This window comes from Palaemon carinicauda, chromosome 3 (assembly GCF_036898095.1).
Source record: "Palaemon carinicauda isolate YSFRI2023 chromosome 3, ASM3689809v2, whole genome shotgun sequence".
In the NCBI taxonomy this organism is placed as follows: Eukaryota; Metazoa; Arthropoda; class Malacostraca; order Decapoda; family Palaemonidae; genus Palaemon; species Palaemon carinicauda.
The window spans coordinates 44,778,685-44,798,453 of NC_090727.1; the positions used below are offsets into that span (position 1 = coordinate 44,778,685).

Below are 19,769 nucleotides of genomic sequence, written 5' to 3' on the forward strand. Positions count from 1 at the left end.
GCCTGCCAGCCCTGTCCCCCAAAGCAAGTCTTACCTCTAAGTGAAGTGAAGAAGTTCACCGGTGTGTGAGGGGAGGAGGGGTAGCTAGCTACCACTCCCCTACCCACTTGCTAACTAGCGCGGGGGTAATACACCCTCGTTAAATTCTAATGGCTCGTCATTTCAGCTAGGCAGAAAGTAAACCCTATGTAAATAGCTAAGGTTTGTATGGTTAGGAAAAATACAAATTATCTCCGAATTTGTCATATTACTTTGGAAGATTGTCATTTTTATATTATTAATCCCACAAAGCTTTAATTACAGTAATTTCAACTTCAGATCTATAAAATATATTGGTTCTCACTCGAATATAAGCCTATGTCCTTCGATGAAAGTATGCTTTCAGCAAAGCTGGACAAGTGTGCTAGAACTTAACGAGGTGGCGGTAGTTAGCTGGAGGACGGTGGGCGAGCCCCTTTCACCCAACAAGCCACTTTGGTCCCACTTTGTTTACAACTAGTATGGATTGTTGAGATTAAACTTCTCCTAATACTAGCAGTATTAGGATGTAAGCAGAATTTTGTCACTACCACAGCGACTGCTCTCCATGCCTAACGGTTCCACGCACGAAAGTATTCCGCACACAAGGATTCCATGTGCATTTTCTCCGTGTTCCCAGTGTCCATGCACGCACACACAGGCTCTACTCGTATGCAGGGCTCCACCTGTACATGCTCTTAATTTACTGCCGTTCACACACACGTGTGCTCCACTTGCTCTTGTGATACACACATACACCATGATCCACATGCATCTATAATTCATGCGGTCAGTGTCTACAATCGACAAACATGAGCATGATGATGTTGACAAGGAACATGATGACATTGACAGAATGTCATCGTTGACCTTTTCCTCACTGGTCACCTGCTGACCGAACTTCCTGGCACCTGGGTCCCATGCACACCAAGGATACATGTCCTCGATGGTCTACATATGTTTGGTCTCCACTCGATAGGACATCATGCATTAAAACACCACATGCTTGAACTCCTTGAGCATATGTTTCAGTGGTCGTAATGTTCGAGACACAAGGCACCTTTCTCGGGCTTCTCATCGTAGAGATGATGTATCAAGATCTTCTTATGTACCAAGTCCAATTAAATCACAAGTTTCTTCCCACCCCAGCATCAAGACTGAGCAATGAAATTGGACCTCCCTACTTTTCCTTGTGCTTAATTAGAAACAGGTGACTTCACATACCACTCGCAGAGCCCTTACGATCATCGAGATTCCACATTGTACGCATGTTACCATCCCCTACAGGAAGAGGTTTTGGCTCTTCCTTCTCCTTCTGGTACAGAGCAGGATCTCAGGTGGTGGGGACAAAGAGTGAAAGCCTTTTCCACTATCCAACGTGTATTCGCTCAACTTCCCCTATCACCTCATCCTTTCCGATATCATCTACCAGTATTCTACTTTGCCTTTTGCGGAGTCATTGGATGGGATGCCAGCTATAACAAAGAGAAGAAAGACGTAGTCACCATAGCACAAGAAGACCAATCGAACCGAGTTTCATGAAACCCCTCTAAACCGTTTTATATGAGGAGCATTGTTATACCAAAACCCCAACATCCCTAGGAGGGGGTTTTGGTATGAAGTGGAGAGCTAATAGTGTTAGGTCCTATACAAGATTAACCACAAGAACTGCTTGCATCAGGACTGTTCTCTATTTTCCTTCACAAGTGAAGCTCCTCAATCTTCAACGTGAAGGATACAGCTCAACCCTCTTTGGCTGAGAAATTTGTGGTGTGGACCTAGAATCCTGCTGCTCATGACTTCAATTCCTCTTGCATCTCTTCCTTACAAGAAGTGACTCGTGGGGACAGGATAACTTGTCTTCTTATCCTAGGTGAACATCGCAACTCTCTCTACAGCAATAGAAGGTATAAGAAAACGATCCTAAAACTTGGTGGAACATTCAGGTTTGTTTTTCTTGAAGGCGCTGAGACGAAAGGATCCCACTTCACTCAAGCGCATGAGGTCAAACATATTGGATCTCGGCCAGCTCTCAGGAAGAACCTGTCAGGGGCACAATTCTTATACACGAGAATTGGGTAACAATAAACTTAAGCCTCTCTTCCCAATACCTATGGGGCTATACTCGCGGATCCCCACGGACTCTCTTAATTTACAGTATTGGACGCTAGATGAGGTTATATAGTAACTTTTATTAAGAAATAAGTTTTGAATATTAATATCTGCTCCATCTTTCTAGACAAGAGGGTTTTGGATTTCTTTGGCCAAGTGTAAACAAACCTATTTCTCATAAATGAAAAGACATTCAGACAACATATTCCCCAAACAGATTTAGGTTCTTCCTTGACTGTCTACTAGTCCTTGGTAATGCCCAAGCCTAACACCTACCTCCTCTTCATGTCTATGTCATTAGGAGGTTAACAGGAGTCATAACTTTCCATGCTGTAGAGGACTGAAGTGCTTTGATATTTCCCCAGAGAATAACACAGCCTTTTTTCCCTGTTGGAGCCCCTGGGCTTATAGCATCTTGCTTTTCCAACTAGGGTTGTAGCTTGGATAGTAATAATGATAATGATAATACAGGGACTTCCTCTCCTTAATGATGAGTCTCCTGTTAAAGGACGAAGGTTAATGAATTCCTAACGATACAAGCCTTGAGTCCTTTAGTTGCACTTTCTGCCTCAACAACCCTATATGTGCTAGGTTTGAAGTCAAAGTGGGACTCTCGTGTCCTGTCATGTGGGCAGGGCTTACTCACCACCCTCTAACTACCAGCATTTCATTCAGCTTTGCTGAAACCATATTACTTTTTGAATTTTGTGTTGCTGTTTTAATGCTTCAGTGCCTCATGAATTCAAGTTGCTCTTAAATCCAGATTTTTCACTGATATAACATTATGATTTTATGTAGGTTTAACGACTTTGGCATTCGATGATATTCACATTCTGGTTTAACTTACCAGCTGCATTTGCACAAGTTAGTGTACTAAACAATATGAACCTCATTCCATCATCTAATTTATAAATGTTAACCCTTTTACCCCCAAAGTATGTACTGGTACGTTTCACAAAACTCATCCCTTTACCCCCATGGACGTACATCCCTTTACCCCCGGTACGTCCTTGTAAAAAAAGCTATAAATTTTTTTTTTTTTTATAGTTTTGATAATTTTTTGAGAAACTTCAGGCATTTTCCAAGAAAATGAGACCTACCTGACCTCTCTATGACAAAAATTAAGGCTGTTAGAGCAATTTAAGAAAAATATACTGCAAAATGTGCTGGGGAAAAAATAACGCCCTGGGGGTTAAGGGTTGGAAATTTCCAAAGAGCCTGGGGGTAAAAGGGTTAATTCAGTGACTTATCCATGTTACCAAAGAATTTATTTGGAACCAGGTGTGTGTCTCATCCTCATAAAACATTTGCTTTGGTGTTCAATGCTTTCAAAGAGAAGGAAGTTCATTTTGAGTGACAGAACTTATTCTTTTTCAAGCTACTTTGTTCCATTTGGTATTGCAGAACATGTTTTGAGACATTTCAGTTCTTGAAGGGGATCAAGTGTGAGTGATCAAAGTCTGCTCTAGAATATATATAAAGAAATTGATTTTATTGCCTTTGCCAAAATCAATTACAAACTGTTTCAAAGCTATATAATTCAAAGAAGGTAATCTCAGTATATCACACTCTTAAATGGTGTTAAACTAAAACAGCTTCTTGTCTCATTTTGAATTCTATACATGTCTCTATATTAAAAATAGGTTTACAATCTTAGCCAACTTCACACTGGCTCTTTGAGTTAGACAGAAAGCATTGACATGATGCAGGAATAGTCAACTACATTAAATGACCTCCACTTCATTTCAATGTCTCCCTTTTCATTCATAAGATGATTGGATTATGCAACAGATCTCTGCATCGTTGTTGTTTTGTCACTTACAATAATGATGCACTATTAATTGGTTTCTGTCCTTAGAGGGACAAGAGCCTCAGTTTACATCTTGCAGTGTACTAAAAGTATGAATTAAGGATTTTCACAGTTTCCCTGTGGCCACTACCTGAACCTCTTTCTAACCTTCTACCTTGCCTTTGTTCCAACTACCTGTCTTGCAACTTTCTGTGCAACATCTACCAACTTTTACTTCTTAGTTTATTGGAGGCAATTTCTCCTAGTTTCATTGTGGGGGCTAAATTGCCTCCCTGTAGCAATGAGCCATATGACCACTATATATAAATCATACTGGTAAAGTACACACTTTGTGTACCTGTTGCAGATATCAATAAGAAAACGGTCCGACTGGGCATTAAAAGTTTTATACACCTTGTCTACAAAATTCCCATTCTGAGCTGTGCCATGCAACAGTTAGTTGACAACACATCAATAGCGAGGAGAACTAGGCAAGGTCTGGGAGTAGCTGAGAAGACCAGTTCATCTATTACTGGCTTACTTCTATCCTTCAGGAAATTAAAACTTTCTAACTCTGAATTCAAGTTCTAAAACAATGAGTTCGTTGAAATCTTTTCAGATAGCTAAACTATTTAAAGAGATTTATTATATCTTTCATCTTTTATTCTTGCACTAGAGACTTTACAAGAAAAATATAATTATCCTTAATTATCTATACACCTATATAATTGTGAGATTTTAATCTTATTCACTTCTTAATACTTCAAATGCAATATTACTAATGCATTGATGATACTGGTAGATACCCCTTTGTTAAGAAGAAAGCACCAATCTCATATCATGCAGTACATGGCTGCTACTATAGATGCGGATGATTATGCAAGCTGAACTGTGCCTTATTCTTGTTCTTTCACACGAACTCTTGTTCTTAGCACTGTTCTTTCTTGCTGGGCTGTTGAAGAACATTCCAGCATGGTCTTGTTATATTGATCTCTAAAGGTGGAGTTGAGTATGTCATTTAATCTAATGGATAAAACTAGAAATTGATTTTGTGTATCATGTTGATCCTAAAGAGTCAGATTATGCCTTGAACGTGACGGAAATTTGTAGACTGAGCATTTTATCTTTCTTTCAGATGTCTCTATTTACCTGAACATTTGAAATCCAAAAGCCGAAGCCTGTTAACAGAAAGGGAAGCGAAAGGAACGTTGACGGCACAAGATGAAATCAGTCGTATTTAGTCTATATCGAAGCTGATAATCGGGATGGAGACTGTCAAGATTCAACTGACATTAGTTGAAAGAAATTTACTTCTCAGGTTATAGATTAGGTAATGAATATCTATACAGGGTAGTTTATGTACAAAAGACAATGTACAATTGTACTACTGTATTTGAAAAGGTCCAGTATTGCAGATATTGTCTTAAGAGTGAGATTGTTCTCCAATGTTTGTGTGAGATGGTCATAGATTTTGTCTTTAGTTTACATCTTTGTCATTTACAGTAGTACAGGGTGTAAATATTATTTTTATATCTATATACTATCAGGTCGTTCTAAAAATACAAATATTTATCAAAAGGTAAATTCTCAAAAACGTTTTATCAGTGATGCAGGAGCTAAAGTAGGATTAAATAGCATATTTTTCAATATTAAACTTACCCGATAATCATGTAGCTGTCAACTCCGTTGCCCGACAGAATTCTATGGAGGGATACGCCAGCTATCACAATACTAGAAGGGGGTGTACTTACCAGCGCCACCTGTGGCCAGGTACTCAAGTACTTCTTGTTGACACCTCCTCAATTATTCCTCTGTCGTGCTTCCGGCTAGACGTTCTGGGATACGCTTATGATCTTCGAGTTTTTTCACGCTAATTGGTGAAGTATTCTCTCAGATTTCGGCTGTCGCTTTACTGGAATCCTTCTTATATTAGCTAGATAGCTTTTATATAGTCCTGATTAACGGTTAACGATCTTTTGCTTGATTTTGGAACCCCCTTTGGCTAACTCTTTGAATTCAAGATGTCTGACCTTTCGCAAGCCCCCTCCCATAGATGATGTAGGTCTTGCAATAGGCGTATTCCGAAGGCCTCGGTAGATCCTCACACCGCTTGTTCTGACTGTAGGGACAGGCCCTGTCAGTTAGAAAATCGATGTGAGGAATGTGCCGGACTTTCGGAATTGGAATTTGTCCGTCTTTTGAAATATTCAACTAAGTTAGAGAGAGGTAGAGTTAGGAGGAGTTCTTCTCACTCTTCTTTTTTTTCCTCACCTCATGATCCCCCACCTTTTCCTACCCCTGTAGTGGCTACCCCCGAACCTACTGTTTGCCCTCCGCCTGATATGTCTGTTGTTTTGCGTGCTATTCAGGCCTTAGGCGATAAAGTAGAGTCAGTGGTAAGTGATCATAAGTCTCTGATGGCCGAAGTTAAGGAACTGAAGGTCAAGAGTGCAGTGGGTGGGATTAGTGCCAGTGCTGTGACGAGTGCTAGTGTAAGTGCAGTGCCAAGTGCTAGTGTTAGTGCCAGTGTGGTGCGTGAGGATACTTCTGTGCGAGCCAGTCGTCCTCCCAGTCCGGGACCTCTTGCAAGCTCCCAAGCCCAGGGGAGAAGCAATGTCGAAGGGCATAAGGGTTCGGGAGGCCTTGTTAGGCGCACAGAAGTATCCTCGGTGGTTGCGGGCGTGTCTTCCAAAGACCGTCACTCCCACCTGCAGACGATTGAGCCCGTCTTCCGCTCGTCCGCTGATCAACTGTCAGGGAAGAAACGTTGGTCTCAGGTCTCGAGACCGCTTAAACGCAGAGTCCAGTCCGCGAGTGCTCAGCCAGGTTGCAGTCATTGGCTCAGCTCTGACTCGCCGCAGTCATCTGTCGACTGCACTCCGCCCAAGAGGAGTAAGGTTCTGCCACAACAGAGCTCGACTGTTAAGGCTTTACCTCAGCCTACTGTGGTTTCTACCGACCCTAAGTGGACTCTTCTTCAGTCCATGCAAGCACAGCTTTCGGACTTGATGCGTGAGTGTCGGGCTGAGAGTGTTGCGCCTCCGCCTCCGCCTACACTCCCTCAGCCTGCACTCGCTCCGCCTGCGCTCGCTCCGCCTGCGCTCGCTCCGCCTGATCGCAGTACCACCTGCCAGGCGTACGATGTTGAGCCACATTCTGAGTTTGCTGTTCCCAGTGGTGTTCAGCTTCCGCCTTCTTTAAGGCAACCTTCTCTTTGGGATCAGGAGGATTATACTTCTCTTCCTCCGCCTCCACTTGCTGCTCCACCAGTGGTGCAACTCTCGGTTGAGGTACAACAACCTCTCCCGTCCATGAGTCAGTCTCCTCAGCTCTCGCTGCAGCGAGCTCAACCCTCCACAAGGCAAGCACCACTACACCTTGGCCTTGCGCCTCAGGAGCCTCAGCTTGCGAGACATTTACCTTGTTCTGCGCAGCCTCTACCTCATCGCGCTCCGCTCACACCACAGGAACAGGAGCTTGCTACTCCGCTTCCGCCAACCGCTCAGCAAGCGCAACCCTTGGGTTCAACCACTCATGCTAGGAGTCAGCCTCCTCCACCCATGCGCCTTCCTACTGCTTCGTCTTTTATTCAGCCTTTGCAGTCTGAGCCTCAGGTTCTCCCTCAACAGTTACTTGAAGAGGAAACCTCTAATATTGTTCCTGCTCGATCTGACTCTGCTGTTCAGCATTCTTGTCCGATCTCTTCGCTTCACTCTGGTGATGAGGCGGCACACCTGGATCCCTCGTCAGACGTGGATGAATCCAAGCTTTCTCCACAGTCTCTTGACTTTCGTAAGGTCTTGGCTCTGCTTAGGGAGGTTTACCCAGACCACTTTGTCTCTGCTATTCCCCGCTCTCCGCCATCTGAGTTTTCGTTGGGCATTCAGCAAGCTAAGTCCACCTATACGAAGCTAGTCCTAGCAAGGTCCTCTAAGAGAGCGCTTAGGATCTTAGGAGAGTGGCTGCAGACTAAGCAACACCTTGGCAAAACCTCTTTCATGTTCCCTCCGACTAAGCTCACTTCGAAAGCGAGCGTTTGGTATGCCACAGGAGAAGCACCAGGCTTGGGAGTACCTGCCTCTGCCCAGGCTGACTTCTCAAGTCTGGTAGACTCGCCTCGGAGAACTGCAATGAGGCGCTCTAAGGTTTGCTGGACCTTCTCAGACCTGGATCACTTACTGAAGGGAGTATTTAGAGCATTTGAGATGTTCAACTTTCTCGACTGGTGCCTGGGGGCCCTCAGCAAGAAGACCTCTCCTGCGGACAAGGATTCTGCCATGCTATTGATGTCCTGCATGGATAAGGCCATTAGGGATGGATCTGGTGAGCTTGCGTCGATGTTTGTATCAGGGGTTTTGAAGAAAAGGGAACAGCTGTGTACCTTCCTTTCCTCCAGCATTACACCTTGCCAGAGGTCACAACTCCTTTTTGCTCCGCTCTCGAAGTTCCTCTTCCCTGAAGAGCTGGTTAAGGACTTGTCTGCTGCCCTGATACAAAAAGACACACACGATCTTGTAGCCTCATCGGCTCGTAAGTCTAAGGTTGCTACCTCAGTCCCCAAGACTTATCGCTCCCCAGTGGCTGATACCCCTGCTACGAGGTTCATACCGCCCTTTCGTGGTAGAGCCCCCAGCCGAGGAAGCTCCCGTCCAGACTCTTACAGGAGCAAGTCTAGGAAAGGCTCCAAGACATCTAAAGGAAAAAACTGACTCTCCGCATCTCCAGACAGCAGTAGGAGCCAGACTCAAGACCTTCTGGCGAGCCTGGGAGAAGAGAGGTGCAGACGCTCAGTCTGTCAGTTGGCTGAGGGACGGTTACAGGATTCCATTCTGCCTCAAACCACCTCTGACCACATCTCCCATCAACCTCTCTCCCAACTACAAAGAAGAGGACAAGAGGCTAGCATTGCACCAGGAGGTGTCGCTACTTGTGCAGAAGAAGGCAGTGGTTATAGTCCGGGACCATCAATCCCCGGGCTTCTACAACCGTCTCTTTCTTGTGGCCAAGAAGACAGGAGGTTGGAGACCGGTGCTGGACGTCAGCGCGCTCAACGCGTTTGTCACCAAGCAGACGTTTACAATGGAGACGACGAAGTCGGTCCTAGCAGCGGTCAGGCAGGAGGACTGGATGGTCTCGTTGGACTTGAAAGATGCATACTTTCACGTTCCTATTCATCCAGACTCCCAACCTTTCCTGAGATTCGTTTTTGGAAAGGTTGTCTACCAGTTCCAAGCCCTGTGTTTTGGCCTAAGCACAGCTCCTATGGTGTTCACTCATCTGATGAGGAATATAGCAAAATTCCTACACTTATCAGACATCAGAGCCTCCCTCTACTTAGACGACTGGCTGTTGAGAGCCTCCACGAGTCGTCGCTGTCTGGAGAATCTCAACTGGACTTTGGACTTAATCAGAGAGCTAGGTCTGTTAGTCAACATAGAGAAGTCTCAGCTCATTCCCTCCCAATCCATTGTGTACCTGGGAATGGAGATTCGGAGTCAGGATTTTCGGGCTTTTCCATCGGCCCCCAGGATAAGCCAAGCCCTAGAGTGCATCATGAGCATGCTGAAGAGGAGCAGTTGCTCGGTGAGACAGTGGATGAGTCTCACAGGGACCCTTTCATCACTGGCCCTATTCGTCGAGCTAGGGAGACTCCACCTCCGCCCTCTTCAATTCCATCTTGCAGCTCATTGGGACAAGGATTCGACTCTCGAAGCAGTCTCTATCCCAATAACCCAAGAGATGAAGACCACTCTCCTGTGGTGGAAGAACAATCTCCTTCTCAGGGAGGGCCTATCGTTGGCTGTTCAGACCCCCAATCTTCATCTCTTCTCAGATGCATCGGACTCGGGCTGGGGTGCGACCTTGAACGGACGGGAATGCTCGGGAACGTGGAACGAGGAACAAGATTTGCTCCACATATATTGCAAGGAGCTGCTAGCAGTTCATTTAGCCCTGCTGAACTTCAAGTCCCTCCTGCTAGGCAAAGTGGTGGAGGTGAACTCAGACAACACCACAGCCTTGGCTTACATCTCCAAGCAAGGAGGGACCCATTCGAGGAGCCTATTCGAGATCGCAAGGGACCTCCTCATTTGGTCAAGAGGTCTAAACCTCACTCTGGTCACGAGGTTCATTCAGGGCAATATGAACGTCTCAGCAGATCGCCTCAGCAGAAGGAATCAGGTCATTCCCACGGAATGGACCCTCCACAAGAGTGTGTGCAACAGACTTTGGACCTTGTGGGGTCAACCTACCATAGATCTGTTTGCCACCTCCATAACCAAGAGACTTCCGCTGTACTGTTCCCCTGTTCCAGACCCTGCAGCAGTTCATGTGGATGCTTTTCTACTGAACTGGTCCCATCTCGACCTTTATGCATTCCCACCGTTCAAGATAATAAACAAAGTTCTGCAGAAATTCATCTCGCACGAAGGGACACGGCTGACGCTGGTTGCTCCCCTTTGGCCTGCAAGAGAATGGTTCACAGAGGTACTTCAATGGCTAGTCGACATTCCCAGGACTCTACCTCTAAGAGTGGACCTTCTACGTCAACCTCACGTAGACAGGTTGCACCCAAACCTCCACGCTCTTCGGCTGACTGCCTTCAGACTGTCGAAAGATTCGCTAGAGCTAGAGGCTTTTCGAAGGAGGCAGCCAGTGCGATTGCCAGAGCAAGAAGGGTTTCCACTCGTAGAGTCTACCAGTCTAAGTGGGAAGTCTTCCGAAGCTGGTGTAGAGCCAATTCAATATCCTCTACCAATACCTCTGTGACCCAAATAGCTGACTTCCTTCTACATCTTAGGAATGAGAGATCCCTTTCAGCCCCTACGATTAAAGGGTATAGGAGTATGTTGGCCTCAGTTCTCCGCCACAGAGGTTTGGACCTTTCTTCCAACAAGGACCTTCAAGACATTCTTAAGTCTTTTGAAACGTCTAAAGAACGCCGTCTATCCACTCCAGGCTGGAACTTAGACGTAGTCTTAAGGTTCCTTATGTCAGCTAGGTTCGAACCTCTCCAGTCAGCTTCCTTCAAGGACCTTACCCTCAAGACTCTTTTTCTCGTCTGCCTTGCAACAGCTAAGAGAGTCAGTGAGGTTCATGCCTTCAGCAAGAACATTGGTTTCACGACCGAATCTGCAACATGTTCTTTTCAGCTCGGATTCCTAGCAAAGAACGAACTTCCTTCACGTCCTTGGCCTAGATCGTTTGATATACCTAGCCTCTCCAACATGGTAGGTAACGAACTAGAGAGACTTCTTTGCCCTGTCAGAGCTCTCAAATATTATCTTAAGAGGTCTAAACCTATCCGAGGACAGTCAGAAGCCTTATGGTGTGCCATCAAGAAACCTTCGAGGCCCATGTCCAAGAACGGGGTTTCGTATTATATAAGGCTTCTGATTAGAGAAGCCCATTCTCACTTAAAGGAGGAAGACCTTGCATTGCTGAAGGTAAGGACCCACGAAGTAAGAGCCGTAGCTACTTCGATGGCCTTTAATAAAAACCGTTCTCTGCAGAGCATAATGGATGCAACCTATTGGAGGAGCAAGTCAGTGTTTGCATCATTTTATCTGAAAGATGTCCAGTCTCTTTACGAGAACTGCTACACCCTGGGACCATTCGTAGCAGCGAGTGCAGTAGTAGGTGAGGGCTCAGCCACTACATTCCCTTAATCCCATAACCTTTTTTAACCTTTCTCTTGAATGCTTTTATTGTTGTTTTTATGGTTGTTACGGTAGGCTAAGAAGCCTTCCGCATCCTTTTGATTTGGCGGGTGGTCTATTCATTCTTGAGAAGCGCCTGGGTTAGAGGTTTTGTAGAGGTCCTTTAGTAGGGGTTGCAACCCTATATACTTTAGCACCTTTGGGTTGATTCAGCCTCCAAGAGGAACGCTGCGCTCAGTAAGGAAGACGAACTTAAAAAAGAGGCAGAGTAACGGTTCAATTCGACTTCCTTACCAGGTACTTATTATTTCATTGTTATTTGAGATAACTGTTATATGAAATATGGGATACTTAGCTATCCTTTAATCTTGTACACTGGTTTTCACCCACCCCCCTGGGTGTGAATCAGCTACATGATTATCGGGTAAGTTTAATATTGAAAAATTTTATTTTTATTAGTAAAATAAATTTTTGAATATACTTACCCGATAATCATGATTTAATCGACCCTCCCTTCCTCCCCATAGAGAACCAGTGGGACCGAGGAATAATTGAGGAGGTGTCAACAAGAAGTACTTGAGTACCTAGCCACAGGTGGCGCTGGTAAGTACACCCCCTTCTAGTATTGTGATAGCTGGCGTATCCCTCCATAGAATTCTGTCGGGCAACGGAGTTGACAGCTACATGATTATCGGGTAAGTATATTCAAAAATTTATTTTACTAATGAAAATAACTTATTTGAAAAAGGTCCAGTATTGCAGATATTGTCTTAAGAGTGAGATTGTTCTCCGATGTTTTCGTGAGATGGTCATAGATTTTGTCTTTACATCTTTGTCATTTACAGTAGTACAGGGTGTAAATATTATTTGTATGTCTCTATACTATCAGGTCATTCTAAAAATACAAATATTTATCCAAAGGTAAATTCTCAAAAACGTTTTATCAGTGATGCAGGAGCTAAAGTAGGATTAAATAGCATATATTCATGTGTCAAATATTCTGTCGAATAATTAATAATTATGATGAGGTAATGACGCGTTCATAACAATTTAGAAAAAAAAGAATAATATTAGTTAATTGAAAGTCTACTCTTTCACTTCCTATACTCCCAGAAACGTGGGTTATTCTTAGAAAGTACTGTACTGATTTGACCTGGTAGGGGACACCCTGTTTGATGCCTGAGGAAAGTCCATCTTCTGGATAACTATGAAAAGGTCATATTTGATTTATGTCACTATTTTCTTTCCAGCTGTGAAGTATAAAAGTTTCCAGGTTCATTTTAATATAGGAGTTATGGTGGCTGATGTGGTAACGTCCTTGCCTGGTGAACTCCAGACTGGGGTTCGAGTCCCGCTCAAACCCGTTAGTTCCTTTGGTCGCTGCAACCTCACCACCATCCTTGTGAGCTAAGGTTGGGGGTGTTTAGGGGAGCCTATAGGTCTGTGTGCTGAGTCATCAGCACCCAATGCCTGTCCCTCCTAGCTTGGGAGGAGAGGGGCCTTGGGGGACGATATGTATCTATGGTCAGTCTCTAGGGCATTGTCCTGCTTGGTAGGGCAGTGTCACTGTCGCTTGCCATTCATGAGCGACCTTTAAACCTCCAAGATTGACATGGAGCACCATGCAAGATGGGAGAAATATCATTGTAGTAGAAATATTCAGTGAGAAATTTGCGCTGCTTCTATTTCTGTCAAGAATGAAGGTTAGAACTAGTTCTCAATTATCACAAGAAATGTTTTTAGTGATGTCATTTTCTTATAGTCAGGTAGAACACTGTGAACCATGAGTTAATTAGATCTTTATACTAATGTATTGTCTTTCTAAGAGAAGAAGGATATATCAAATAGAAAATGGGAATTGAGTTAATTTGCTACAGTTTCTTCTAAAGTCTTCTCAATGGCAGACATTTAAAAAGAGTACAATACTTTGTCTGCAAAAGACTGGTCCCTATAGTTTAAGTAGAGGGAAAGATGTTTTAAATGAAGTCTGATTGTTAGATTTTGATAAGCGTTTGGTTTAGGTATGTAGCTATCATGTATGCAACATGAATTTGGGAAAGTAAACATTATTTTGCACAGAAAATTGTTCCTATATGGCATACAAACCATCAGCCTCAAATAGGGAGATGGTTTCAGAGCGAGCTGAAAACGGTCGTTAGAATTGTTGAACGAGTGGTTAAACTACCAGTGGAAGGGGGGGGGGATGAGGAGTCCTCCCCCCCCCCACCTATTCAAAAGTGTAACTTTTAATTCAGCAGCTGACGAGTATTGGTGTACTGTCAGCTCATAGTCAAACTTTCAATTCTCTTTTGCAGGAAGAGTTCATTTGAGGTTGTTGGAATGTGAGCTAAGCAAAGATTGTTACTTTCAGGGGGAAGGAGGGATGTTTCAATCGGTTTATGAGTAAATCGGCTGTAGATCCACTCTCCCTCTGAGCTTCTTGTAGGTGCCATGTTTGTTTTTAATCATCTCATTGTGCAGGGTGGAAATCGTGGCCTCCTGTGCAGTGGCAGCAGGCGTTTGCCCTGAATGGAAAGAAGTGAGCTAATCCTTCACCAGTGCATGTTTTGGCAACACCCAACAAGACACTGAAGAAGTCTTTTGCTACTTTGGTCTTCCCCTACGCATCAAAAGAAAGGAGCCCTAGGATCCACAACGATTGGCTTTTCAGGTTTCAGTGGTGTGTGAAGTACCCCAGTCAATCTCTAGGTCATTGTCCTGCTCAGTAGGGCAATGTCACTGTCCCTTGCCTCTGCCATTCATGAGCGACCTTTAAACTCTTAAGACATCAGTATTTGAGGGTCTCTTGTTTACTTCGATATATTTCCTTGATTGAATATCCTGCGTCTCTCAGGATTCCTCTCAAATCCCAAATCCCTCACTCTACTAACATTGTTGATTTATTACGCTAATTGTACTTTTTTCCTCTGCTACACATTATTAAATCTATTATCCCATTAATCTTTCCAATTCACATTCAGGTATTTTCTTTTCTCTGTTGGTCTCTTTGGGAGTAAAATGAATCATACTTAACATCTGTCTCAGCTTGTGACTACATCACGATTTCCTTTTAAATTTAAACTTTCCGAACAATACAAGTAAATTGTCGTGTGTGTGACATTACCTGCTTTTCATTTTGCATAATTCCAATGAAATAAAGATTAATATTATATATTTGGCTTAACTATGTTTAATTGCGGTTTGCATTTACTGAGGTAATCAATATGTTGAAACTTGAAATGATTATTGAAATAGTAAGCAGTATGGTTTGGTCGAATCTGTTAATAGTGTAAAGAGAAAAATGAAACATACAGAAAAAGAAATCTCTCTCTCTCTCTCTCTCTCTCTCTCTCTCTCTCTCTCTCTCTCTCTCTCTCTCTCTCTCTCTCTCTCTCTCTCTCTCTCTCTCTCTCTCTCTCTCTCTCTCTCTCTCTCTCTCTCTCTCTCTTGTTTTCTTTACCATGAAGTGAATACATTTGAGGTTGTTGAATGTGATTCCTACTTTCAGGGGGAAGAAAGGACGTCTCAATCGGTTTATGAGTAAATCGGCTGTAGATCCACACTCACTCTGAGCTTCTTGTAGGTGCCATGATTGTTTTCAATCACATCTATGTGCAGAGTGGAAATTTAGGCCTCCGGTGCAGTGATCCTGAAGGGAAAGAAGCGAGCTAATCCTTCACCTGTGTATGTTTTGGCAACACCCAACAAGACACTGAGGAAGTCTTTTGTAGCTTTGGTCTGTCCCTTTGCATATGTATCTGGTTCGTTCCTCCAGGAGTATGGATCAAAAGAGAGGAGCCCTAGGATCTACAACGATGGGTTTTCAGGTTTCGGTGGTGTCGAGTACCCCTAGTGTTTGCCTCACCCCTATGGAGACTGGAAGCTATTTACTTCTCCATGCAGACTGCTGACGATGAGTTTGACCTAAGGAATTCTTGGGGTTCCTTAGGTCTTTCAGGTAGGTCCTATATTAGTTTCTTGAGGAGCTTGTAACTAAGGTTACTTCTTCTCCAATTCCCTCAATGACAATGTCCCCTGTGTTCTGCTGATGCCAGTGGTGAAAGTCATGGTACTGCCCCAAGAGTCAGGTGCCCCTCCCCCAAAAGGAATGTGAAGGCTCAGAAGGGAACACTTGTGCCGGTGGAAATTGTGCCGCATTGCCGTAGCTTGAGAGGAAGTCGTCTCCAGGCCAAAAGTGCGAGTTGCCCCTACGCCTTGGGGTACTCGGTTCACTGACCTTGTCCCAGTGTTACTTACCCCTTCCCCAGTACCCGCCACCCTGACTCCTGTGCCTGAGGATCTGGGGTCTTTAATTCCTGCTCCCTCTGTGTCAGTGGCTAAGCCTCCAGCCCCACCATGAGTGTGAATGTGCCTTCCCTTGACAGTGTGTCCCAGTGCCACCCTTGTGGTTTCTCCCCCAGGTGGAGCATCGTCATTGCTGGTCACTCAGAGAACCAGGAGGAGAAAGAAGTGTGCACATTGTTACTCCTCCTCTTCGTCCTTTTTGTTCTCTGACTCAGATTCTGACTCTTCCTCTCAGTTGAAGAAGAGGAAGAGGTTGAAGAAGTCCAGGAAGGCCAGCCGTAGCTGTAAGGAAAGGGCTCCTTCCAACCCCACCTCTCTTTTTGGGGGTTGGACAGAACCTGTGTTGCTTTTGGCCCTGTGTGAGCTGTCAAGGCCCCACTATTCCCCTGGGTCCCAGGTACCCCAGCAGTTGGCCAGGACAGGAATATATGTCACAATACATTTTCTGTTCCCAAGTTGATGTAAGAGTTTCAGTGTCCTTCATCTCCCTTCCTTTCAGTTGAGATGGTTGAGGAGATGGCACCACTTGATGCTGTCATTACACACTTAGGTGCAATGGAATACTCCTGCAGTGTGGGCCTTGACTGTCCCCTACCCTGACCTGCAGAGTGACGAGAATGATATTCTGGCCATCTCCTCTGTGATGGGTGCCAAGTATTCTCCCGTCTGCCTTCATGGGCATTTTTCAGCCCCAATTACGTGCCAGGCTCTGTCCGTGCAGTGGAACGGGCATGTATGTTGGGGGTAGTGGAATCTCCCGAGTCTCTTGCTACACTCTACACCCCATCTGGTAGGGTGCTTGAGGTCTGGATGTCCTGAGGTCACAGAACTGTGGTTCCGGTGCCTACAGAGGCAAACAACCCTGTATTTTCGAGCTACTCAAGGCTCGAGGATGTCCTTAGAAGTTACCTTGGTTTGTTCTTGTTGATTTGTCCCTTGATTGAGTTGACAATCAAATCTGTGGATTTGAGAACTCACTTGAGTCCTGTCAGTCAAATAAGATCATGGCCTCTGTACTGTCAAGGTAGCAAAGATTCTCTACACCAGAAAATGTTCGTCACTTCTCTGCAGCATGACCCATCAGTGTGCGCACTGACAGGGAGTCTTTCGTTAGAGAAACTCAAGGTGAAAGGCACAAGCTTCTCGGCCTCTGAGTCATTAGCCAATGAGTAGTCTGCCATGGTCTCCTCCCTTGCTGTTTCCTGGCTCGATCAATGATCAGGAGCAATAACATACTTGCAAAGACAACAATGCTATTGAACGTACAATAGTTGGAAGGTTGTGACCTTCCTGGGTCACCTGTCAAAAAATCACTTGGCTAACTGGGTTTTAAAGGGAAGGGATACTTTAGTTTCTCATTTGTCAAAATAGTTTACTCCAAAGGTTGCGTTGTCACTGAGAAACTCATCAGTGATGGATGCCAAGTCTTTAGTTTTTAAGAGTCGTGTGTAGGCAGCTGTGGAATTTTGAAGGTTTGCTTCACAGGACTTCTTGATCCAGCGCAGTCTCTTTCAAAAGTCCCAGCCCTTTGGAGGGAGCAACAGCCAAACTATAGGGTATGGCCAAGCCTGTGGGATTGGAATTGGAATCAAGGAAGGACCTTTCTCCCACTTCGAGAACCCATTTGGTCCCATCCACAACCTCTTCCAGAAAGGAACCTATACATGCACAGCCCTTTCGAGCACTGCAATCTCATTCTTTCAGGAAAGGACGCTGTGGGAAGAGGGGATGGAGAGGGAAACGCTGGTACTAGCGTTCCTCCTATCCCGCTGCTGAGTTTATGGGGATGTTTGTCTAGCCAGTGGCAACTTGGCAGAGACATGAGGCCAGGCCAAGGTAGTGAGTGTCCTTTGGGACATTACTTACTATCCTCTCAGGATCGTCAGCACCCTCTGTCACCTTTTCCTATAGTTTCTGTTCAATTATCCTACATCGCCGAAAGTCCTTGCCTTGCGATGAGAGGTGGAAGGGATATTCAAGAAGATCGCATAAGAAGTCCTTCAAGACGAGTCCCCAGGCTTGTACAGTTGGCTCTTCCTGGTGGAGAAGTCGACCGGAGGTTTTAGACCTCTCATCAACCTCTCCTCTGCATAAGTTTGTTTGTCAAATGAAGTTCAGGATTAAAACAGTACAGTCAGTACTGTCTTATGTCAAAGAGGGAGTCTTCGTGCTTTCAGTGGACGTTAAGTATGCATACTTTCAAGTGCCTATTCATCATTCCTCTTGAAAGTACCTATGCTTCTCCCTTCACGGTATGGTGTACCAGTTCAAGACTATGTACAACTCTCCAGGTGTTCACACAGGTCCTCGCCATGGTAGCCACTCAAGCCCACTCGCAAGGGATGCGTCGTTTGATGTATCTTAACAATTGACTGAACTTGGCCTTCTTGGAGGGGCAGTTCCTACAGGATTAAGATCAAATTCTAGCATTTTGTCATAATCGGGGGATTGTGATAAACTGGGAGAAGTTTAAACTCATACCCATGTAGAGGTTGAAGTACTTGGGCATGCTGATAGTCATGGCAACAGCAAGAGTCTTTCTATCAGACAATGACATCATCAGGCTTCAGGAGGTTGCACAACCATTCCTGTTCAAGACAGAAGTACCAGTTCCATGCTAGCAGTCTTCTCGGCTACCTTTCCTTGCTAGAGAAGCTCATTGATCACAAGTGCCTCCTCCAAAAATCCCTTCAGTGGTGTCCGAAGGATCACGCGTGCGTGGAGATTGTTCGGGCCTTGTGCCCGGAAGGGGCCTCTTAGACAACCGGTCATAGCCCCCAAGAGTGGCAGACCCAGCCGGTGTGGTCTGGGTCTTGCAAGTTTCTCAGCCCAAAGAGAAGCCCTAGCACTAGGTCTTGCTCAACCCCAAGCAGGCCTTGTTTATTATACTACAGAGATGCTAGTTTAGCATGTGTTCACGAAAATCAGTTTGCAGCAGACATCATGCACTGCAACGGCAGGGAGGAGAGTAGGGAGGTCATCCCGCTGCAACTAGCAGCAGATAACTGGCAAGACAACCAGGCACCATAGAGGAGCCGGAAGGAATGCAGTTGAGGACTGAACTTCTGTGCCCACTGACACCTGCTTGCGGAGGAGGGAGAAAGGGGATAGCAGTGAGACTCAGTTAGTAGAAGGTACTGAGTGAAGAGCAGAACATTTTCAGTAGAAGTTGAAAGCACTGGGATCGAAGCCCCAGTAATTAGACCCAGCCAGTGGCGAGTCCTGAGAGCCAAACCTCCAGGGAGGAATTGGCTCTAGCTCAGCCCTAGAGCTAACAGTGTTCCCAACCAGGGTTGAAAGTAGTCAATTTTTTCTAATTGCAACTGGGACCAAAGCCCCAGTTTTGTGACTGGACGTAGAGGCCAGTCCTCTAAATAGTAGCTTCAAGGTGAGTGCTGTTTGAACTCTGCCAAGGCAGAGTGGGGTTTCCAACATAGTTGGGAACTGTGTCGAGTAAGGTTTTCTCATTTGCCTGCTTGTTTATATATTTATATGTACCAAGTGGCTGACCGGGAAGAGTCCAGTTGGGCCTGTTTGACTGTGCTGAGGAGCTGATTTTGGCAATAATGAATCATTGACTTCCTTAGCTGTTGAAGGGAGGGGTTAAGGGGGAAGCTAATTGTATCCACTGCAAGGGCTCCCCTGGCAAGACTGTCGGCTTCCTCATTACTCTGAATACCGGTGTAACTGGGTATCCATTTGATCATGACGTTCCTGTGGTTTTGGAAATGAGTGAAGGCAAGGTGCCTGATCTTGGAGATTATAAGAGAGTTTTTCTTGATCATGGGGTTCTTAATGGCAGAAATAGTCCCCTTTGAGTCAGAGTGGATGGTGGTGTGGCCTCAGGCAGTGACAGTTTTCCAGGGCCTGGAGTATTACTACAAGTT

At 45.0% G+C, this 19,769-nt stretch overlaps 1 long non-coding RNA gene across 1 annotated transcript in view; it reads left to right on the forward strand.

The window, feature by feature from the left end:
* Positions 1–19,769, forward strand: part of LOC137637202 (uncharacterized) — a 53,613-nt gene that overhangs the window by 8,767 nt on the left and 25,077 nt on the right. The window contains exon 3 of the long non-coding RNA XR_011043474.1: positions 5,055–5,249. This is a non-coding gene — a long non-coding RNA (uncharacterized lncRNA). The remainder of the gene's footprint in view (positions 1–5,054; positions 5,250–19,769) is intronic.